Source organism: Emydura macquarii, unplaced genomic scaffold (genome assembly GCF_026122565.2).
Source record: "Emydura macquarii macquarii isolate MOO-44397 ecotype Brisbane River unplaced genomic scaffold, CSIRO-AGI_Emac_v2 contig_2897, whole genome shotgun sequence".
Classification (NCBI taxonomy): Eukaryota; Metazoa; Chordata; order Testudines; family Chelidae; genus Emydura; species Emydura macquarii.
Genome location: NW_027133034.1, coordinates 44,008,815 through 44,033,530, shown reverse-complemented (window position 1 = coordinate 44,033,530; position 24,716 = coordinate 44,008,815). Strand labels below are relative to the sequence as shown.

The 24,716-nt window shown below is 38.3% G+C and overlaps 1 protein-coding gene across 2 annotated transcripts in view; it reads left to right on the top strand.

Annotated features, from left to right (window-relative positions):
* XRCC4 (X-ray repair cross complementing 4) overlaps positions 1-24,716 on the top strand; it is a 252,410-nt gene that overhangs the window by 45,077 nt on the left and 182,617 nt on the right. The window lies entirely within an intron of this gene.

The window sequence follows — 24,716 nt, the reverse complement described above, 5'->3', positions numbered from 1 at the left end:
TCCAGGCTTCTCACTTCAGCACTTGTGAGTGGTAAGGGCTTGATCTTGTTCACATTAAGGTCAAGGGCAAAGCACCAGTTAACAGCAGTGGTGCAAGATCAGGCCCTATCTCCACTTAGACTCATTGACCTGTGGATTTTTTTAAACAATCCTTTATGTTATGTGTAATACAGATAAGAAAAACAAAGTAGATACCAGATGGGGTATGTATTGTATTTTATTAAGGAAAATAGTTTCACATTTTTGGGACTGACTAATGTATTGCTTCATCAGTTAAGATTTATAATAAACATATTTTGTATAAAAACCTGTCTTGTCAAATTAGGAAAACTAAATAATCTGGCCAAAGCAATTAAAGACAAAACAAGTCCCTATTGCTATTTGTCCTTCTGGAATCCTACATCAATGGATCATCTTCAGATAAGATGTCCCTTCTGTAGTGTAAAAAAACCAAAACAAACACCACATCGCCTCTGTTCTGTATTGCCACAATAGCCACAATTGCCAAAATCTCTTCTGTTGAAAAAAATCTGATGGCTTTTAGGTTTGTTGTAATATATGTTTACACGTATGTATTATAGTATATGCATCTCAATATTGTAATTATTTATATATACTGTAGTATACTATACTCATTTATATATAGTGTATATATATTGTGTATATATGTAGTATATATACACTACATATATATTAATATTTATATACACACACACTAGTTATTTATATATACTATAGATATACTATATTATATATACTATTGTAATTATTTATATATATACTATTGTTTATTATATGCATCTCAATACTGTAATTATGGTGAAATGGGTATTTATAGGTCTTTATTCCCACTAAAAATATTGTGTATGTACCTCTGCTATATATATATTCCAGAGGGGTAGCCATGTTAGTCTGTATACAGCAAAAACAAAGAGAGTTCTGTGGCAATTTAAAGACTAACAAATTTAATATTTGTAGACATAAGCTTTCGAGAGATATCAGCTCTCTTCTGTATTACTGCATCTGAAGAAGAGAGCTGATATTTCTCGAAAGCTTATGTCTACAAATATTAAATTTGTTAGTCTTTAAAGTGCCACAGAACTCTCGTTGTTTTTGCTATATATATATATTGAAATCTTTCATCGTTTCCACTTTTGGGGAGATCAGTTCTTTGGTGCGTGATAAATGTATACCAAAGTTCTTTAGTTAAATGTACTCCTTGCAATAAATGAGAGAAGTTTTGGAATAGCTGTTCTTAAAATATAGGTTCAGATTAAAGGAAGTGATGAATTCCAGTAATTACAATGCTACATTGTGTGCTTTGTGTAAATCCACTGCTTCTGCTTCCATTCCCCATTATGTAATCAATCATCACAATTTGAGAAAAATCCACTAAATTACTGAGAACAATTATAGGATTACTTTTATTAATTCAATACAGTTTTACGATTTGATGAGTAGCAAAGTCATTACAGAAACATGCTTAAACATTAAGATGATATTTCTTTTGGTGTTTGGTGGTCCAGTTATTTGCTTTATTTCCGAGAGAAGTGTAGTAATGATTGCTTTGTTACATGAACTTGGAAAAAGGAGTTGGTATACTTGCATCTTTTTTTCGCTATACATTATGGTGGGATTTTCTTGGCCTAACTCCTGTTGACTTCTGTGGCACCAGAATTAAACTGGTGATGAGTGCTTTTGAAAGCCTTATCCTAAAATATTAAATAGGGGCAAGATTAATCAGAGTTTTCATTAGTTTGAAAATGGTGAAAAGCAGACTTCTGTTAAACCCATCAGCTTCAACATACAGGCCAGAAATGTATATTTTTTTTCTTTGTTTTTGGAAGATGTGACTACATGTAATTTGGGGAGTTCTGGCCCACATTGCACAATTTTTTCTCCTCTCCTTTTTTAGTATATTCCCTGTCCCTGTATATAGTATAATATGAATACTTTGCCAAGCTGTGTGTTCTTGAATTGTAGAATATTACTTTAGCACAAATTAAAAACAACCATTTTAGTTATCTCACTTGTATGTGTTATATATGAATGTGAGTTACTGGGCAGAATACAATCTTTAAGAGCTGTAAAAAGGGTACTTAGGTACACAGTTACCTACTTTGCTCATGCAAATAAAAGTTTTGGTCATACTTAGAACACCTTGCCTGCACTAGGAAAATAAGTATCTATTTTTCAGCAACTTTGAAGATGCAGCCTTTCTGCCAGTAGTGTAAATGCTATTGTAGATGGGGCACTGTTTTCATGAAAACTTGTTTAGAGCTTGAATATATGTTTTCCTAACATCAGTATAGCCAAAATGAAATCAGTTGTTGGTACAAAGAGGAAGAGTGACAGCTTGGCTAAAACAGCAGTTAATTAAGGCACTAATTATATTGTTACAGAGTGTTTTATTTTTCTGCTTTCATTCTTTCATGCTGTGTTGCTTGTGTCCATAGAGAAATGGCTTTTTTTTAAATATACTGTAAGCAACAGAGACATGGAGAGTGCTCATCAGAATGGAGTGCTTTTCTAAGAATGTTATTTAGTTATCAAGCTTCCCTCTTTTTATTTAAACTTTCTTTCTGTGTCATTTGCTTAGAAAAATCCATGCTTTTAAATTTTTATGTGTATTTCATATTTAAATGATCCGGTGACATTCTTCAGGAATTGAATGACATTTTATAATTAACCGTAGATTATGATAGTACACTTATTGCTTTCTAATTGCTGTTACTTTGCCTTTTTGGCCTAAGGGCTTGCCCACCTGAGGAAATTGCCAGCAGAACTATAGCGGTATAATTGTACTGCTATAGCTATGTCAGTAAAACTCCCCCTGTGGACATCCTTGTGTAGAATTAAAGTGAATTTTTTGGCATATCTTATCAATGTATTTTTCGTGTGTGTTATTTATATTATTGTAGTACTGAGGAGCCCTAGTCATTGACCAAGATCCCACTGTGCTAGATGCTGTACAACCACAGAACAAAAGACTGTCCCCTTCCCCAAAGAGCTTACAATCTAAATTGACAAACCCATAGGCCTCAATTCTGTTAACATTTATGCACTTGACTAACATTATGTACATGAGTAATCCCATTGTATGCAGAATTGGGACTTCAATGAACTGTCTTAATTAACATAAATCCTATAAGCCACTCACTTGAGTCTTGTTCTCTCTCACACACTCACTCTCTCACACACATCCACACCCCTCCCTCCCCCCGAGGGACAGGGTAAATAAAACTTTTCATAGCAAAAGAACTAAATGTTGATTTTTAAGAGTTAAAATGCTACAGGTATATTTTCTAAAACTGTTGAACATGCTTTCTGACTGGTTTTATTGTGAATTAAATGTTCTTCGAGTGCTTGCACATGTCCATTCCAAAGTAGAGGGGTGTGCGCCCTGAGAACAGTTGCCGGAATTTTTTCCCTTAGTGGTATCCATTGGGTTGGCTCCAGCTCCCTCTGGTGTTGCTCGCTCATAGCACTGGTATAAAGGGCTCTGCTGATCCTGCTCCCCTTCAGTTCCTTCTTACCGCCTGTGATGGTTGCTGGAACCCCTCATTGTTCAGGCAATCCTTCTCCTAGTAGTTTTTTCTCCACTTTTTTAGTGTAAATACTTGTTGTAGTTAGATTAGTTTTTAGAGTTTTAGAATTAAGATAGTTTCAGATGCCTCCATGCTTTGTTTGCAGGATTGTCTGCTTCCCCGGTGACACAGCATGCCTTGGTCACTGTGTTTCAAGCCCTGTGCTTCCTGTGGTAAGTGTATGCATTTGAGTGATCCGCATTCGAGCAGTCTCAAGTGCTTGGCCGAAGCTCATGGAAAAGACTGCTGCCAAATCTGCAGGTACTTCAGATCCTGGCCCAAGAAGGACCAAGTTGCTTGACTGAAGGTCCTCCTCATGGAGGCAGCCTTAAGACCTGCCTCGGAACTGTGCTTGGACTTGGCACCAAGCACTTCAACTTTGGTGTGGAGCACTCTCCAATGACCCGTGACTCTTCGCACAGATCATTTTCCCTGGCATCTAAGAAGAAGCACCGCAAACACCAAGACAAGAGCAGGTCCCCGGTACTGAAGGAGAAAGGGGACAAGGAGAAAGCAAGACCTGTGCTGGGCCACTCTTCTTCCCTGGCACCACATCATCAGGTGCCTACAATCCTGGTACTGCAGCAAGCCCTTTAGACACCTACAAGTGAGCAGCCTCAGAGCAGACAACATACCAGCCAGTATGTGGTGCCGTCAACACTTGAGGCTTTCGCGGAGGCCAGGGACCTTCATACCCAACCGGTACTGGGGTCCCCGGAGGGTCAGGCTGCTGCACCTGAATCTTTGCTCTCTTCAGCTGAGAGCCTGGAAGCTCCATGGCTAAATCCCGAGGAGCTTGCTCAGAACAGGTCAGCAATGTCCTACTGGGCAGTAGAAAGCCCTTCACATGGGCCACCTACTTGCAAAATGGAAGAGATTTTCTGTATGGTGCTCACAATGACAAATTCCACTTTCGCAGTCATATCTGCAGCTTATTTTAGAATACCTTCTATTAAAACAACAAGGTCTAACCCTCTCTTCAGTCAAGGCCCACCTAGTGGCTATCTCTGCCTTCCATTCCAATGTGGACAACCGATCCATCTTCTCTCATGACATGGTCACTCAATTTCACAAAGACTTGCAGAGGGTATATCCCCAGTGAGAGATCCCATTCCCCTCTCCCCCCCAGCAGACCTGAATCTTGTCCTGTCAAAAATGTACAGGGCCCCAATTTGAACCATTAGCAAGATGTTTGTTGTTACAGCTTTTCTGGAAAGTGGCCTTCTTGGTGGCTAGCACTTCAGCCAGAAGAGTTACAGAGATCTGGGTCTTCACATTGGAGCCTCCATATACGGTTTTTTTTCCAAGGACAAAATCCAGTTGTGACCACATATGTCCGTTCCTTCCAAAGGTCGTCTCACAATTCCATTGTAATCAAGCAATCTTTCTGTCGGTATTCTACCGTAAACCACATGCAAATAGAGAAGAGCAGCGTCTCCATTCATTGGATATTTGGCAGGCTCCAGCTTTCTGCATACAAAGGACCAAATCATTCCTCAGATCTTCTCAGCTGTTCATAGCAATAGCATAAAGAATGAAAGGTATCTCCATCTCTGCACAGAGAATCTCATTGTGGATTGCTTCCAGGTATCCTGGCATGTTATAAACTTGCAAACAAACATCTTACGCCCAGCTAACTTAATGGCTCACTTCACAAGGTCTCAAGCCTCCTTCACTTATTTCCTAGCACACGTCCCAACTCAGGTCATATTCAGGGCAGCAACCTGGTTGCCGGTTCACATATTCACAATTCATTATGTCATTATTCAGAAGGTGAGGGACAATATCTGGTTTGGCCATGTGGTCTTGCAGTCAGCGTGTCTTTGAACTCCAAACTCACCTCCTGTACAACTGCTTGTGAGTCACCCACATTGGAACAGACAGGTGCAAACACTCAAAGAAGAAAAAAACTATTACTAACTTTTCCATAACTGTTTTTCTGAAAGGTACATTGCACATGTCCGTTCCAAAACCCACCCTTGGTCCCCTCTTCAGAAGCGGTCGGCAAAAAGAAACTGAAGGGGAACAGGGTCAGCAGGGTGCTTTATACCAGCGTTGTGAGCGTGCAACACCAGAGGGTGCTGGAGCCGACCCGATGGATCCCAGTAGGGGAAAATATTCCGGCAACTGTGCTCAGGGTGCACACATATCTATATTGGAATGGACATGTGCAACATCTCTCGTAGCACAACAGTTATGGAAAGGTTAGTAATCATTTTTTCACTTCTGTTTCAACACCATTTAGTTTCTAGTCAGAAGGGGTGGTTTCTGTTTGTGAATGTTCATAGATAAAAAGGAGTTAGAAAACCTTAAAATGCTATTATTTGTTTTCAAGAGTTTCTGTGGTGCTCTGTTTGAATGTTTGTACATTTGGTGCCCAATCCTATGCCCTCTGACATCAGTGGGAGTTTTATTATTGACTTCTGTGAGAGTACCAGAATGCTACTAAAGCAGAAAGAATGCATTCTCATGTACTATTTGGAGTGGTGGTTAAAGGTCATCATAGTAGTCTCCTCCTCCTCCTCCTCCTCCTTCACTTTTCTTGGTGAGGGTTGCAACAGCAGCATAGAGAAAAAGGAGAACCAGACCCCCCCCCCCTTTCTTTTGCAACAGCTTCCAGCTCCTCCTTGAAGATTCCTAGTCTAGCTGGGAGATATAATCCCTCCAGCATGTCCTGGGTTGGACTCAGAGCCTCTTCCCAGTGGGATGTGCCCAGTAGCATTCCAAAGGAAGCCTGTCAGGGGGCATCTTTATCAGGTGTCCAAACCATCTCCGCTGTAGCGGCTGTACTCCAAGGTTCTCCTAAATAGTTGAGCCCCTCACCCTATCTCGGAGAGTCAGACCAGCCACCATATGGAGAAACCTCATTTCCGCCGCTTGTACCCACGATCTCGTCCTTTCTGTTATTACCCAAAGTTCGTGACCATAGGTGAGGATGTGGGTATAGATTGACCTGTAAACTGAGAGCTTCATCCCAAAATTCAGCGCCTACTTCACCACCACGGATTGGTACTGCCACCTCTGCACCAATCTGCCAGTCAGTCTCACACTCCTGCTTACCATCTCTCATGAACAAGACTCCTAGATACTTAAAGTCTCCCCTTAAGGGCAGTTGATCCTCCTTCACTGGGAGAGAAAAATCCAGTTTCTTCCAGGAAAGAACCATGAGCTCCAATTCTCATCCCTGTCGCTTCACTCTGCTGCGAAGCGTTCGAGTGCATGTCAGAGATTACAGTCTGAAGAAGCAAGAAGGACATCATCTGCCATCTCTGAGTCCCCGTACTGGATGCAGTACCCAAGTTGGGTGTGCTTTGATATCCTGTCCATGAAGATCCTGAAAAGGAGTGGGGACAGGATGCATCCTTGGCGGAGTCCAATGCTCACTTTGAATGAACTCAACTTAATGCTGAGAACACAAACACAACGATCATTCTGGAAATAGAGGGATCGGCTAGCACAGAGCAGTGGCACTGGCACTCGAATTCCTGCAGCACTTACCATAGGACGTCTCGGAACGTGGTCATAAGTCTTCTCAAGGTCTACAAACCAAAGGTAGACCGTTTCAGCAAACTCCCACAGTCACTTGAGTATCTGTGAGAGAGCAAAGAGCTGGACCATTGTTCCATTTTCAGGATGGAAACCACATTGTTCTTCCTGAATCCCCAGGTTCAATTAATGGGCAAAACCTGTTCTCCAACACCCTGTCATAGGCTTTGCTGGGGAGGCTCAGAAATGTGATCCCTCTTTAATTGGAACACACCCTCTGGTTTCCTTTCTTAAAGATTGGGACCACCACTCCAGTTTGCCAATCCTGCAATAGCGTACCCACCTTCCATGCAACTGAATAGGCGTGTTAACCATGACACCCCAATTTTGTCCAGTGATTTCATCATCTCCAGGCGAATCTCATCCACACCTACTGCCTTGCTACTGCAAAGGCACTTTACTGTCATAGTGACCTCATCAATAGAAATAGATCCGATCCCACCAGGGGTTTCCGTTACTGCCTCCTGAAAGGAGGGCGTGTCCACTGGGTTGATGAGTTCCTCAAAGTGCTCCTTCCACCTCTCATCAGCCTTCTCAGTCATGGCCAGCGTTTCATCACCCTTGCTGAGAACAGCCTGAGCAATGTCCTGTTGATGCCTCCTAAGGCAACAAATGGTTTGTCAGAACACCTTTGAGACTTTCCAGTAGTCATTCTCTATGCTCTGTCCAAACTCCTCTTCCCAGGCCTGGGATTAAGAATAGTGATTTGATTTTAAAAAAAACCTGAACTTGAAAGCATGTGGATTTTATATCCACAAGCAAAATTCAGATTCCTAAGAATGTGTGTTGAAGTACTTTAATGGCAATATTTACCTTTTTGAATCTTGCTAAGGAAACCCTAGTTAATATAATTAAGTAAAATGACAAAACATAACTGGTGTATAATGGTCCAAAGAAGTACATGCAGAAATAATGGGATAAAATTAAGAAAAAGAAAATATAGGCTGATTATGAGGAAACATTTTCTAATGGTGAAATCTGTTTGATTGTGGAAGTGTTTCCAAGGGAAATGGTGCTTTCCATTTCTTGAGTCATTTGAAACTGGACTGGACAAAGCAATGGAAAATACACTGTAAGGAACAATCCTACATTGGCAGTGGGGTACGCTAGCTGACCTAATAAGTATTTTCCATCCCAAAAATATGTGATTCTCTGGTTGCCTAAATAGGACATCTTTGACATAAAATTCCTCCAGATAGCAGTGCATCGACTATCCTAAACTTTTCTAGGGAAGTAATATACACACCTTAAACCCACATTGAAGTCTGGAAAGTGGCAGAAAGGCGAATATAGGTTTAGCAAGTCACTGCATGAAAATAGGATTGCCCTTCCCTTTTAGATGCCCTAGGTTCTTTGTTCAGGGCTTATGTTGCCTTTTGGTGTCTAGATGGAATGTTTGACAGTGGTAAATCTGACAGATGAGTCTCAACGTCTGAAAAAAAAAATCACTCAGAATTGTAAACATCCTCTGGCCAAGGGGAAGTTAAAAACAAGCTGTTTTAGATCAGCTTGGTTTGCATTTTCTAGCTGGTAGGGAAGAATAATCCCACCCGGTCCTTGATTTGTGTATGGGAGTAAATAATTTTCAGTAAATTCATTTCTAGACAGAGATTAATTTTTTAAAACTATTAGTTTTGTCAGAAGTTGATTAAAATGTTATACTCAACACTTTATGATAAGTTATATTTAATGCATTAATGTCAAGGTATTTTAATCATAATGAAACTACAATGATCTCAGATTCCCTGAGCTATATATTATATTTGCTTGTATTTTATTTTCTTAGACCAGATCAGTAAGGGTTTAACGACACCATTTAGATACAGCCCTCCCTTGAAAACTCTTAGGGAGCCAAATCAATGTGGGGGGGAGATGGGGAGGGGAGGGGGTAGAGGAGAGAAGAGGGAGCGCAGGAAGGCATTCTGCTCCCTGATATGTAGACAGTAAACCCAGTGTGACATCCCTTTCTGGGGATGGCTCAGTCCCCTAGTGCAGGAGATTAAGGGTGGGTGGGTTTTTCTTGACCAAGCATCTTCATTTAGGGTAGTAGGTTTCCCTATTGGGGCTGTGCCACTTATGTCCTAAATTTCTGTATGCAGGGGGAAAAGCTTCCAGTTGTCCCAAATATTTCATTTCTGAGTCTTAGGAAATACCTCTAAGGTAGACACATTCATGTTACAATTTCATAATAGCATGATGATTGAAATCAGTTTTCAAAATAAGGAATATAATTTATTTTGACATAAGGAAAAACTGTAAAAAGGTCTAACTGTCACACAGACTGTTACTGTGTTCTTTGTTGTTAGTCTTTTGAAACAGTGATCAAAGATGATATATTTGTTTTAAAAAATTGGGAATATTTGTGTTCATTGCATCTCAGCCTGATAATTGTGCCAGTTAATTTGAATTTATATAATTTATTTTCTTTGACAGGTGGCTTTTGCCACAGTGTATTGAATGCACTGCCGTTAGGAGCTGCTTTTAGGGTGGTAAGGGCAAAGTAGACTGTTAAGAGTCACATTAAAATAACAGTGGGTTTGGTATATAGTGGGACTTGTGTGTCAAGCCAGCTGCAATGCAAAATGGGCCACACACACACACAGCTCAGTAAGGGGCCATTGAGGCTTGGCCAGCTAAACTGCTGCCACCTAAACAAACATCATCACAGAGTCAGTGATTTAGTGCTTGATCTAAGTAGGTGATCACTTGCAAGTAAATCTTTCCAAGTACTTTAGCTAGTAACTGTACATATGATAAATAAAGGAATTCCTGCAAGATTTTCTTTTTGCAACTGGCAATTAAATTGATTAAATATCCTTTGATAAACAATATTGGAGGGTTAGCAAACTTCTTTTTCATATTAATGTGGCAGGTATTATATTTGTTTCTTGCTTGTTAGGAAAGTTAGTAGTAAATAGGTAAGATGTTAGCCTAAGAAGTTCCACCACTAGGTATAAACTCCCTTACTAATTGGGCTGATGAAAGAAATGCTATTATTTGTTTCTTTAGTTTTCCATGGCAACATTTCTACAGTGGATTCTAAAATATAGCTCAGGGAATCTGAGATCATTGTAGTTTCATATGATTAAAGTACCTTGACATATGTATATTAAATATAACTCCTCATAATGTGATGAGTGAATTAAGCAGAATTGTTATGGTTCTAAAAGCTTCCCAAATGTTGATGTCTTGGTCCAAGGTTTGAATAGGTACTCAGCTGTAATGGTTGAAGATACATTGTTTGGGTAACACAGGTCATTCAGAGTTCAGATAGTTTCCCAGGCAATTTAACTAATTACTCAATTAAAAAATGGAAAGGGAAAAGAAAATATCTTGCACAAAGACATGATGATGAACATGTAAGTCAGTATAAAGGCAATCTACTTTATATTACTCTTAACTACATGCTTATGAGTATGAGAGAATGTATCCCAATGATTTTTTCTAAGACAGCTGCTTTAGAAATATTTTACTACTGTACTGTGCCTGAGATACACATAGATGTTGCTTGCATGCTTTGAGACTTCTGTGCAGTACGGGGTTCTCCCCTCCACCCTTAGGGTGACCATACTACCTATTTTGGCCAGGACGGTCCTTTTTTTAAGCCATCCTGGTAGTCCCGACTTTTTTTGGCAAACGTGGGCATTTGTCCCATTTGCTTTTGCCAACTTGATCAGTTGGCAAAAGCAAGTGGAACAAATGCTCACTTCTGTCAAAAAAGTGGCATGTGGGGGAACGTGGGGGGGGGGAGGTGAGTGGGGAGGCAGGGCTTCAGTGAGCAATGACACCAGCCTTGTGTGGGGAGGGGCAAGAACTGCTTGGGCAAGGCCCGTGCAGGGGGGAAGAGAGAGGAGCTCAGACTAGCCCCAGGTGGTGGCCCATTTTCCCACCGCCCAACACTCAGCTTATGAAGTTTAAAGTATACTTATATGATATGAATATACAGGTAAGTCATCGTTCCAGACCTGAATAATAAAAGCTTTATTTTGGTTTGGTTTTGAAGTTTTAAGATTCCTTTTTGATGTATTTTAAGGCACACAAACAACACAAAACTTCTTATTTTAGAAGGTGACATTTTCTTTTTTTAACTATTGTCATGTAATATATTTTGTTTTTGCCTTTGTGAAGGGGATTTTAAATACCAATAAAATATGTTTTTGAAAAGGTGATACTGCATGGAAAAAGAAAAAACCCTTTAACGAATTAATGAATACCCCTCCACCCTCTCCCTACTTGCCATGACTTCTGGGCTTGAGTGATAAAAGTTTCTGAACACTGATTACACCTTATATGCTCAGACCATATAATATTTTTAGTAACTGCAGTTTCTGGATAATTCTTCCCATGGGTGTCAAACTGGTCTATTAGAACAGAATAGGACTTTTAAACGTACATTAAGAACAGTAAAATATGTTAATCTCTCACATCAGCATTATCTCCTGCCAGTGGTCCTTTCCTCACTGGTAATATTAATTATATTGTCTGTGAGTTTGTTTATTTATTTATTTATTTGCATTTCAGATTTTCCCATTTGGGAATACGTGCTGTGTGCATTTCTCTGTATAGAATTCAAGGTTTACTTTTACTTGTACAGCTGAGTTAGAATCACCTTCCTGTTCAGAAGCAAAACTGTAAATCATTCATTGCCTATTGACAAGTCTTGATTTCCCTAGAAAAATATCGGAGACAGTAGATCTTCTGCAAAAGAGATTTCTCAGTGCGTTGTTGGTTTTTTGTTTTTTGTTTTTAATTCTACCACAAAAATCTATTTCCATATTCTTCTTAAGGAAGCACAACAGTCTAAACCTGCACAACAGCAAGTATCTTGTCTACATTTCTGTTCAGCAAGAATTTCACAGCTCTAGGGGAGAAATTTGTCTTCCTACCCCAGCAGATGCAGGAACCCCCTAAAGCTCAAAATAATAATGTGCTGCTAACTTTTGTCTTCACTAAAGGAAAGTCTGTACCAGTTTTACATTTTCAGTTGACTTGTTTTAGCTCTCTTGAAGTTTTATGAATGAAATATTTTTTAGGCTAATGTAATTTGTGTCAGTTATGCTACAGTTGTATGCCTGAAGCTTTCCTGAGATATTGTGGGGTTTGACATCTACAAGAAAACTTGTCTATCACTGTAGCATGTAATTTTAAAAATAATTATAAAATACATGACTTGCATACCCAATTATTGTTGTGCATGTTCTGTGTAACTTAGTCAAAATAGTGTTTTATAGTTTGAATAACGCTGTGATAAGCCTTTGCTTAGGAATTGAAAACAAATTCCTTTACATTTTGTTTTAATACTATTAAAGGTCTTGCACACTTACCAGTCAGATGTTTAGTGATAACCGCATTGTTCGGTTCTGTGAATTTTTGCAGTATCAAGCGTCTATGTGCATAAATAACAATAAATGAGATAATGTAAAATAATGCTCTTACCAGAACACTAACTTGTCCTTGTTGTACATATTTCTTTTTCTCTATATAAATAAATGAGATTTAATATATTTATGTTTAGAATTAGATAGATGGCATGTTTAAAAAGATAAACGGATAGAAATATGTGTAACATGGTCAAGTTAATATTGTCATAAGACCCTTCCTTCTATACTTCTAAAATAATAAAAATGAGGGAGTTACGATTGTTTTATATAAATAAGTCTTGTGTAACTTGGATAATAACTAAATATAACTATATAGATCTAAAATAGATGATGAGCAGTGTGGTAGAGGTAAACTACTATGGTTCTCTTGACTTTTACATTTCCGGATTTTATTATTATATTTAACTTTGTGTGCAGTGTTTATATTTCATTATCATAGGTTTTTTAATTTAATTTCCTTGGTTTAAGTAAAGAGGAAAAATTGCCTGGGAGTTTTGCTGCTGTGATGCATGCTACAGGTCCACTGAAAGATATTAGAGGTGGGGATGGGGCTCCCAGGAGAAGGCAGCCTTGCTGTTGAAAAAGTAAGCATTTAAGGTTATAATTGACTCTGTGCCACACTGTTAATACATGAAGTCAAAAATACTACAACGTTCTGTTCTTGGTGACCAAAAAAATTTCAAAATAGGTCCTTTTTGGGCTATTACTGAATCTACTTACTTTTGGAACCTGAAACTTGGGCAGGGGAATGAAAGAAACCATTTTAAGTGCTAAAACTCAGGAACTGTGAAAGGTAAGGTTGAACAAACAACCCTAACCTGGCTCCTTATACATTTGTCTTAAAATACATGTAGTACTGGATAAAATTATTGGGCCAAATTAATTCCTCTTGTACCTCCACCTGGGATGAACTGGGATCACTGTTGAAATCAGATGACATAACATACTAGTTTCGGTACAAGTTAATCTAAGATAATTGGCGTTCCATAAATAAATGCTGTATCCTAATGCATATGCACAAAGACAAAAATGTTATGCTAGCCAGAGATTCCCCTGTGCCATGAAATCCCCAATTGTCTGGTTAGGATAGATTTAAGGCTCTTTTATGCTGACAGAGTGTCATAAAGCAGTCATATTTTAGGCCAGGATCTGATCCCAAATTGTGTGATATCTTCCATAGTATGATATTCAACAATTCGGGTGAAAGTTTGGGAGAAATATTATTTGTGTTGCAATAGTTCCTAGAGACTCCTGTCTAAACTTTAATCACATAAGATTCAGACCTTTTCAGAAAGACAATTTTAGCTTAGAAAAGCTACTTGAGGAAAGAGGTAATTTATTATTGAAGTTATATTTCACTTGAATTAGAATTAGTTGGAATTTCAAATAGTTTAAATAGCAAAGAACATTTACCTGTATATAAATTGGAGTGTAAAGATGGTAGAGCAGGTGTAATATATTTAATAAATGGATGATCAAAAGTAATAGGTTTAAAGAAATTTTGTAAAGTTGTAGAAAATTATAGTTTGAAGAGGCTGTTTCAAATACCCATACTTTTATTCCCATATTCGTTTAATGGAGAAAAGAGAAGGAAGGAAAACAATGGCAATGTTCATCACAAAATTAGATTTTGGTGTTTTTTATGATTTCAGTGGACTGGTACCCTTCTGTCCCAGTCGTACCACTATACATTCCCTGCTCCTTTGGATTCATTTCTACTTCCCATATACAGTATAGTACAGTGATCAGCATCCTCAGGGAGAGTCATAGAATCATAGAATCAGTGATCAGCATCCTCAGGGAGAGTCCTCTGATGTGTGTGTGGGTTTTTTTTCCCTCTAGGATGTAGGACTCTCTTAGGCTGTGTCTTCACTGATTGAAATAAGGTGTGTTTTTACCGGGGGGTAACTAGTGCATATTAGCTATCCTACTGTAAAAACATTTTGGAGGCGAGGCACTTTTGGCCTTGACTTCACTGCTAGGAAAAGGCATGTTTTCACTTCAGGGTAACTAATGTGTATGAGCTATCCTGAGGTAAAAACAGAGTGAAGACCGGGCACTTTGTGGACTGTGAGGTAAGCTAGGCAAGGTCAACGACGGGCAGAGGTTATAATGCAGACCTTGCTTCGTTTACCTCACAAGTAAACAGTACATGTGCCTGTCTCCACTTAGGATTTTATGGCGAGATAACTATCCTGTGTTAGTTGTCTTGCTTTAAGAAAACGAAACAAACCCACCTATTTGTCAGTGAAGACAAAGCCTAAGGTTTTTACTCTGACATACAAAAAGCTACAAGGCTCCTGCTTTCATAAAAGTTCAAACAGTGAATGAATCAAACTGAGAGTATGTCTTCACTGATGGTGGCAAATTTGCCACCGTCAGATTGATTTATCCAGATCGATTGAGCAGAAGTGAAGACCCATTCAATCGATCCAGAAGTCGATTTAGTAAAACCACCTTCACAAAAAATGTAGTGCTGTGTTGCCAGGTACGTATTTCCTGTCAGTGCACCATAGTGGAGATGGCACGCAGAACGGATTTTAGGACGTCGACGTAAGTTACACATGCTACTTTACATAGCTTGCATAATTCCCATTGACTGCCGCCAAATTTGCCAGTAAGTATAGACCAGGCAAGAAAGTATGGTGCCTTCATTTATTACTACAGGATGGCAGTGTAATAAGGTAGTCTCCAAAAAGGAGATGTTCTCTTCATCTTGCAAATGGAGAATGCAGTCTCCACTGGCAGTCTGTGAGCATGGAGTACACTTCTCTAGCTTCTCTGTGGCATGGAAATAAACCCAGCTTGTAAGTTCAGGGAGCAAATTTCTAGCTCTTTCTATCGATGAATAAAGTTATTTTGTGATAGAGAGCCTTCTCATGTTTACTCTGTAGCCCCTTGTGGTTCTCTGCAGGAAGTTCCTGCAAATAAAAAGGAAAAGTAGTTGCACAACTTATCGAAACTGGGGGTTGAATTGCTCATCTGGATATAGAACAGGTCTTGATGTTAAGTGGCTTTGTGTGATACCATCGTTACAAATTGTTTCCTTCTACTAACCATCTTTTGTTTTTGTCTTATATTTAGACTGCAAACTCTTTAGGGCAGGGATGGTTGTTTTGTTCTGTGTTTATGTAGCACCTAACACAATGATGTCTTGATTTATGACTGGGGTTGCTAGACACTATAGTAATATAAATAATAATAAATCATTTGTGGTAAATAGAACTCCAAGTGCTCTTTCAAAAGGGAAGGATACATTAATATTGTTGATATCAGCCTAATCACAATGAAGGATCTGCTCCCTAAGCATTAGGGACAACGTACAGAGCATCTCCATGAAATCAGTCTAAAGATCAGATGTTGAAAGAAGATTTAATCTGAAAATGGAGGGTGGAGAAGGAGAATTACAGCTTCATTGATCCTAAATGAAATTTTCAGAACAGTGTAAAAACTTGTACCTATCATATTAAGAAACACTAGTTGAAGATGTCTAAGTACTGAAAAATTAAAGAAATAGCTAAAAGCTGGAAAAAGACAGAAAGATAAACATGTTTAGTATTCAATATGGAACTCAAGGCCAGCCAGAGAATGAGATTAGGGTAAAATAGTTGTTTTGCCAATATTAACAAATTGGTTGTATGACTATTTTTTAGAAGATTTAGCGACTACATGCTTTGGGGCAGGGGCTCGAAATTTGGCAGGGGGTAGCAGGGATATGCCTTTTCTTATTCCCATGGAAAAAATACTCTAAATTTGGCCAAGTTATAAACCCCTGAGAACATCTCTGTTCATACGTGTTTGATAGAGTTGTTGATTTTGCAATTTAATTCATCGAAGATTCCATCTGCGCTGAGCATATACCAGCTAGTCACAGCTCCTACATTAGACTAGACCGGACTGTGTCCTTCTGGGGTTGAGCAGGATTTTTCTTGAAAATTCTGTTCTGGACCGCTGGGGTGCTGGGCACAAGATCTGAAAGCAGGCAGTCTTAAATTTGGCATTTCCTAACTTTCGAGTGCTTGACTTTGCTATATTAATATTTTTAATATATTTTTTTCATGTAATATGATACCCCTTTTATATCCTACATATTCACAAAGTGCAGATTTAAGGGCACGGATGCAATATATATTTGAATATTTTCTGACTTGAGAGGTTAACCATGAATCCTTAACTTTCTATTAACATAGGAATAGATTGTGCCACCCTTGCTCAGCCAGTGGGACTACTGTTCATTTGATTTTGAGCCCACTGTAATCACATGATTGATCACTTACTATTTCTTAACTACTGCACTTAAGTATAGTTTAAAAAACAGTCTCTACAATCTCTTTATGCAATTGTCAAGTTTTTAAAAAAAGTAAGTTGGGAATACAAAGAGGGGGGAAAAAAGAAAAAAACCACTTCACTATCCAAGCTTTAGAAACTCGTTGGCTTTCAAAAAACTTGCGAACAGCAAGTATAAATTTTAAAAGCTGGAAATATCAACATCAACAGAACTTCCTGATCCTAGACCCCTACTCAGCAGTAGGGAGTTCCTCTTCTTTGAATTGTAGGAGTTCATCAGCTGTGGTAAGTGCTCTGGGTCTTCACCAGCAACATAGTTTGTGAATGTGTTTAAGTGGGGCGCAGGTCCCATTTTATGCATTGTAGTGGGCTGCAGGAGCGAGTAACTATTTTGCATCCTTTAGGAGCCCCTTGGCCTGCAAATGCACATGCTGTGTTCCTGGGCAGAACAGTGAGAATAGGAGTTTCTGTGGAGCCAGGAAGATACTTTAAATTTACTAAAGTTGAAAATTTAAGAAGTGGATTGTTTTAAAGTCTAATAAAATTTAAGGGACCTGATTTTTCCGCTGCCTCATTTACATGATGGCACAAGAAGTGAGGGAGTGGAAAAGTCAGGTCCCTTAAATTTTATTAGATGCATTGGTTTTTGTCTTCTGGCTCTGCATCACATGCCCACACTCTCTGTGGCAAGGACTGGTGCTTGAAATTTGCGCTTCTTAAATACTTTTGATACTGTAGCATGACACATAGTCACTGAACTGCTTTGGTGCTCATGATGGATGGTTGCCATCCAACTGGGAATAAAATGCTACTTGTGATTTATTTATTTATTTATTTATTTATTTATTTATTTTGAAAGCCCCAACTCCTGGAGTCTTTTTATGTGAGAAACTCAGCTTTTCATTTAAAAAAAAAAAAAAGATAAATGTCTAGGCTTAATGTTGCAGGAAAAAGTATGAAAATGTGAATCTTAAAGGCTCAAAAACCAAAAGACAATATAAAAAACCCCTAAATATATTAATTTTAAAAATCTTACCCTGTTTAAAACAGTCCCCTTATTGGGAAGGCTGACTTGTGATTTTTTTCAACATTTGGGGATGGCAATACTGTAGTTGAGGAAATGGTAGCACTTTACACCCACTGTGTGCGTTTATTTAATGGTTACACAAGTTGGAAGACAGTGGAAAATCAACTCAGTGCCCTATGCATGCATGTTTATTAACTGCTAATTTATAGCTAGATTGAGAAGATATTCTGAGCCCCAAGTATAGGATAGTGCATATCTGTGCCACCCCAGGAGCAACATGTAGATAGAATTGTGACTTCTTTTAAATTGTGAATCCTTCTTGGATATTGATTAAGTTACAGCAATCGGGTGAATGGTTCACACTATGGGGTTTGAATAGCGATGTGGACCAAAGTCCTGCACTGTAACTCCCCCCCGTGTGAATTCTGCAAGCACAAACTATAATTATTGATGTAATCTGGTTTGAAGAGGACTACGTTAATGCAAACAAGGAATTTTTTAATTTGTGCCTGTGGTATCCACATGGGGGAGATACAGAGCAGCACTTTATCTCTGCTGTTCCACCCCTCCAGTCTGAACTATGCATTATAGACAGAGCCTTTGACCACTTCACTCCTGAATGAAAGGATCCACATGAGAGGTGAGGAGGCAGGGAGTAATTTATGTTCATTAACACCACACCTTTAACTAATTTGCCTTAATTTTTCTGAGTGTCCTCCTGTAGACAAGCTCTGAATCATGGCCAGGAAAAAAATGTGTGGAGTGTCTAGTTTAGCATTTACAACCTTGTTAGTTGATTTAATTGGTATTCAGTTGACTCGAGTTACATCAATACCAAAAACTCTAGTCTAGACAAGGTCTTAGGTTCTAACCCTTAAATAATTTGTAGACTTTTATTGATGTCTCAGCCTATATTTGCGCGTGGGGGGGGGGGGAGGGGAGGAGGGTTGGAAGGGAGAGGAATCCATGAGATAATCTAGCCTTTTGAAAATATAAATATTTTATTGCTCAGTACTGAAAATAATATTTAAGACAAATAAAAAATCATATTAAATTAACATTTAAAATATAAATAAAAATATCCCATGGACCAGTCTGAATCTGTGAGTAATCTTGCATTATAAGAAAATATTTTCTGAATGTTTCCTTTTTTTAATTATTCATAGACGTCTGATTCTTTTTAAAGGTTTTCCGCTTAGCAATTAAAGAAGTGAATTATTTTCATCTCCTTCTTTCCCAGACCCACATAAATAGTTTGAAGTGTTACCTTCACATCTGTATGAAGGATTTGTCATCTAAACATAAGGGCAGTCGCCATTGCGTTGCTCCACTTTTATGTTGGTGTTACTCCACTGACTTCAGCGTAAAACTTGAATAATGTTGTGAATCAGGCCCAGAAATCATGAGCGAAATGCTCTTAGAAAATGGTAAATTAAAAGTGGGCAAGTTAAATAGGAGAGAGAGAGTGGCAAAATTATATATGGAAGCATGTTTAAAAATAAATGTCTGACAATCATTTAAAAAACTAAGAATGAAATCCTGACCCCATCGAAGTCAATGGCAGAACTTCCATTAACTTTAATGGGGCCAGAATGTCAGCGGTTTTTTTTACGTAACACACACACATCTCTAATACAGCCCTTTTCATTTGTAGAGGCATCCTGTCATTTTGCATCACTTATTTGCAAATATAGCCTGAAATTCACAGTAAGTAGAGCCAGGCAAACTATTTGTAATTGTTTTTTAATTGAAATTTGTTTGTTTGACTGAAGGAATTTTGCATTTTTAAAGTTTTCTGCAGACCTTCTTTTGACTTTTTTTTTTGTTTGCTGTTATGCATTTTAACTCATTTTAACTCATTTTTAACTCATTTTCTCATGAGACATAGCTGCCTTATACACTTTCTATGAACAAGTTATATTTAGTTTGTTTTTGTTTTGTTTTTTAAAAAACCCAACACCCTCGTTGTCATAAACTGTATGTAGAAAGGTTGCCTTATTTCCCATTCCCTCCATCCCTGAAGATTTGAAGGGCCAATGGCATCTCTGTCTCATCCTGCCCTCTCTTGACAACACCAAAGGAAGAGCAGTCCATTTAGCAAAGGAGTGTGGGCGGGTGAGAGTTAATTAGACCACTGGTGGTTCTCTGCGAGATAACTACACAACATAGGGGGAGACAATATTGAAAAGCAAGAGGATCTCTTAGTAACAGGACCACACAAAAACACTACTGATGTTTATAGCAGAGCAGGTGCCTATGTCAAATGATTCTGCCCTTATGAGTACCTCAGCCACCTGCATCACTTCACCACATCACCTGCATCACATCACCTGCAGGACTTCCGGTGAAAGGATGGGCCTGTTTCTCCTGCTAAGCAGTCAGAACTCTGAGTATCCCAGGGCCTGTTCCTAGTCAGTCAGCGTGTAGCCATGCTGAGTGTGAGCAGCCACTTTGATCAGGGAAACCACCTACTCTCTCTCACTCACTGGAGAAAGATCTGCATTTAGAGGTGGCGCTAGAGAGCATGTGTCCCTGGTCATTTCCATCCTGGTTTCTTCTGGTGTGTCCATGTCTGTATTGATTACCTATTTTTATTGGATATGTATGCTGGTTTATGTTACTCTATTCCTCCCTGCCTTCTCTCCAAAAATCAGAATGGCCAGAAATGGTTGTCATGGTCCATTTTTATGAAATTTTGAATGCACAACATTTAAAGTTCAGTATTTCAAGACAATAGTGCGTTTTGCAAGACAGTCTCTGAAAATGTTCTAATTGTGGTTTCTGCAATTAAAAAGATGAAGAATCTGAAGCTGTGTGAAATGAATGAACTTAAAAACAGTTGTGAAATTTTCACCAGTTTGTCCAGTCTGAACAATAACATGCCTTTTATATCTGTTTAGTGTAACACACATACTTAAATTGGTATTATTAAAGAAACATCCCTGACAGTTCAGGATTGATTAATATAAATATATTCTTGAATACTTTGTCCTGTTCAGTTTCAAATGACTTCAGCAGTGGGGATTTTATTCTACAGTTTAACAATTCTCACTGTTGTTAAATTTTTGTTTAGTTCAGTTGGTTCGGTTTCATCCTCTACTTTTAGTTGCACTCTTTAGGCAACCCCAAATAATTGCTTTCCATCCTTGGTGTTTATATTTGTTTCATTATAATCCATAATTTGGTGTGTGGACCAGAAGTCCAGGGAATGTCAGAAATACAGATAGTATTCCTGACTGGTAGTTTTTTGCATCTGGAATTCTGATTTAGCTGACAGATGTGAAACATACACATGCAGCCAGATAGTTCCTTAGTGACTTAACAGCTGTGTGTGCTAAACAGTGCAAATGTAGTCCAACTAGGTATAATCTTGGTAAAATGTTCTAAAACAAATGCAAGATGTATGAGAAGTGGGAGATCTATGCATTTGACTGTAAGAGGATACCAGGTTAGGTATCACTTTGGGTGAAGTGACTGCCACGAGCTCCTTACATACATTGTCAGATTTTAGACTTAACTAGACTAGGTTGGTGTCCTGTGGCCCATATTGAAAACATGTTTATCACTGCCAACACTAATTTGTTTTTCTTTTTCTCAAAACATTTTATGTCTATTTTTCTCACAAACCTCTTGGCAGTTCCATTGCTTCTAAGACGCACAGGAATATATTAGGATGTATGGGACTCATCACAGGGGAAAATAAAGACAGTCCATTGAGTAAAAGTTTTGGTTGTGAAGAAAGTCACAGCAGATCGTGAACTACCTTTACCATTAAAAAGACTGGACTTCTTTGTGCTATTGCAGTTACTGGCCAGTATGCATACTTAATAAACTAGGTCTATTGATTGAAGGGGGAACAAGCTGCAAAATTCACTTTTAGTAAGTTTTAAAAAATATTTTCCATGTTATTTAGATGAAAAATTAAAACAGCATCCGGAAAACATAAAGCAGGCAACGCCTTCCCTTGTTGATAGGTAATAATTTAAAATGCTTGATTTGAAACAGGCATCAGGATTCAGGCTCATATTGTGTCTTAGAGCAGTGAAGATCTTTGTTGGAAAAGTTAAAATGCTGTCTTGAATAATTTGTCCCAGGATCCCCATTTTAAGTGAATTCTGTTACTATACTGTTTCATGCTTAGTGCTAATCCTTTTCTGTAGTTTAGAGGTATGAGTGAGGATGGGCTAAACCTGGCGATACCTACAGGCATATGGATGTAAATCAATCTGTATAATTTATCTCAGATTTCCCAGACAGTATTTATATAACACAAAGGCTTGTTTCTGGCAGACTGCCAGAACTGCATGTGTTCATCAAATGTTGTTTAGCCATTGCAGCATATTTATGCCATCTGGAAATACATGTATTTCCCTTTCTGACAATGGACTTTAATCACGGCCACTATCATGGAAAGCCTAGAAAGATCAGTATACATAATTGATAGGATGCCAGACATAGAATTATACATGTATTTCCCTAACTCTAACCAACTGGTTTCTATAGGGTGCTGCTCGGTCTGTTTTAGACTAGGGCCTTGCTCATACTAACTTTACTTCCTGTATATTTTGGTTAAAGCCCCAAAAATTAACGGGACCAGTAGTCATCACTGAGAACTTTATTGCTTTTGGGTGAGCTGAATAGGATATTTTGTCTGTGTTCCCGGGAATTGCATTGCTTTCAATATCAAATTTCATTATAGGAAAATGAGATCTCACTGTTTCAAAAGCAGCATCCGTAAAACTGATTCACAGTTGTTGTGTACCCTACATTGGTTTTATTGAAGAACAAAATTTTATTCCTCAACTTTTGTAATAGTTTCTTAATTGGATCAGAGTGTATGACCTGATGCATAGAATAGATATTCAAATAATATTGAAAGAATGCTAACTATTTCAAGTTACAGGAATAGCTCACCTATGAGGAGATGGGACCAGAGGCCCCTATTAGTATTCAGAAAATACTCATGTCCATGCATGAAACTCAAGAAGCAGGAGTACATATTTGCTTACAAATGTGAAACTGTAATTCTGTGTGATGAACAAGGTGTCGAATTGCCACCTACAATTTGCTATAAATACAAGATCTCAAAAAAAAAAAAAAAAAAAAAAAAGTGTAGTCACAATATTTAGCCCAAACTAGTTAAACAAAACTGAGTAGGAAAAGGTGTGCTGCTAACATTCAGATGCCAATAAGAATGATTTATAGTTTGCCAAGCCATTTTATATATAAAATAAAAATATTCTGTTCTAGCAATATCACTTGCGTTCTCAAGTCAGTCATTTTTTCTTCCTTTGAAGCTCAGTTGTCCTATAGCAAGAGAAAATTATTTAACCTTTTGAGCTCTTTATTCTGTGTTGGGCACAGTCAAACTTATTGCCTAAGTATTCCTAGAATTGGCTTGGATATCTTCACTGGGCCTCTGTCCTCCTTGGAAATAGTTTCTTTGGGGAATGTTTTTCTGTCCTTTATCTTGTCAGATTTGAAGGCTACAGATTGTGGTTAAAAGCTAGTTGTCCCAGCATAATCTCTCTCAATGGTTTCTCAGGGACATTGCCATTTCCTTGCTGGAAGAGAAGCTTGAAATTGACTCACTGACAGGTCTGTGTGCCAGGCATTTATCGGGGATCTAGCCACTCACACTTTTCTGTCTTTGTCTTCCATTCATGGATGGGCTTAAGGATTTCACAATCCTATCTTGTTTTATTGATTGGATGTTCTTTTCTTAACTGTCCCACAAATTTGGACGTTGACAAAGCATATTATGTTAACTGTTACCTATCATTCTCACAAAAGCTGTCTTTTCATTAGCTTAACATGTATGCCATAACTTGTTCAAAATGTGGATATTTTCAAACCCTTTATCAATCTGTGGTTTCCAAATATTAATGTCAGTCTTCTATTGTCTGAATGTAGCAAAACATGCACTTTTCAAAGCATATATAGGCAGATGGTGGCTGGGACCTCTAGGTGCATATAAGGGAGGAGAAGCTGCAAGAAGTCCTTTTCACAGAGATCAGCCATAATGTGTCATTGTGTACAGCTGTGTTAGCCTCCTCAAAAGCAGAGTAGGGGCAACTTTAGTGGGTAGGTTTTTTTTTTTTTAAATACCCTCTCTCAGGGTGGTGGAGCTGTCCCTGCAGCATGTGCTCTAAATGTAGAATGGCCTCTGCATTCCCCTTTAGCACAGTCTGTGGCTTTAATCCACAATCAAGTCGTTAATATGACCAAGTTCTTTCGAAGAACTTGTGTTAAAAGCAATTTCCCAGTCTCTGTGGTTTTCTCTGTGGTGGTCTAGAAACTGTGACAAGCATTGTTCTGCTGGACAATTTAGTGTTTGGAACTCGAAGAGTAACTTCCATCATCTTTTCACCATGAAATAATAATCCATAAAACGCAACAGCCACTATATATTTCTTTTAGTAAGATAACAAAACAGTGATGTATATGAATAGAAGTGGTATTAATACTGCTACTGAGCATTTGGTCAGGAAAGACATTATTTTAATTAAAAAATAGTGAGCTACTTTTAAAAAAAAAAGTCTCTAGATTTTAGGTTACACTCCTTACGAAAAAGAATTAAGTTAATGGAAAGCATTTTCCATTAAACTACAACTTTTAATTTAATTAGGAGTGCAGGTTTGGAAAGAAATTCATTTCCATGTGGTAAAGATTTTACTAATATTTGTAAAATGCTTAAATTCTTATGGATTTCTCTGTACCTGAAGGATAAAAGTTTTAACACATAACTTGTCTGGCTGGCAGCAGACAGTGTCACCTCCGTGTCTGTTTTCAGGGCACATGAAAGGAAAAAGATTGGTGGAGAGGTAGTTAGCTTCATCACCCATCCAGTTTCTTTATTTTCATGAGACAGAACAGTAGTACAGAATC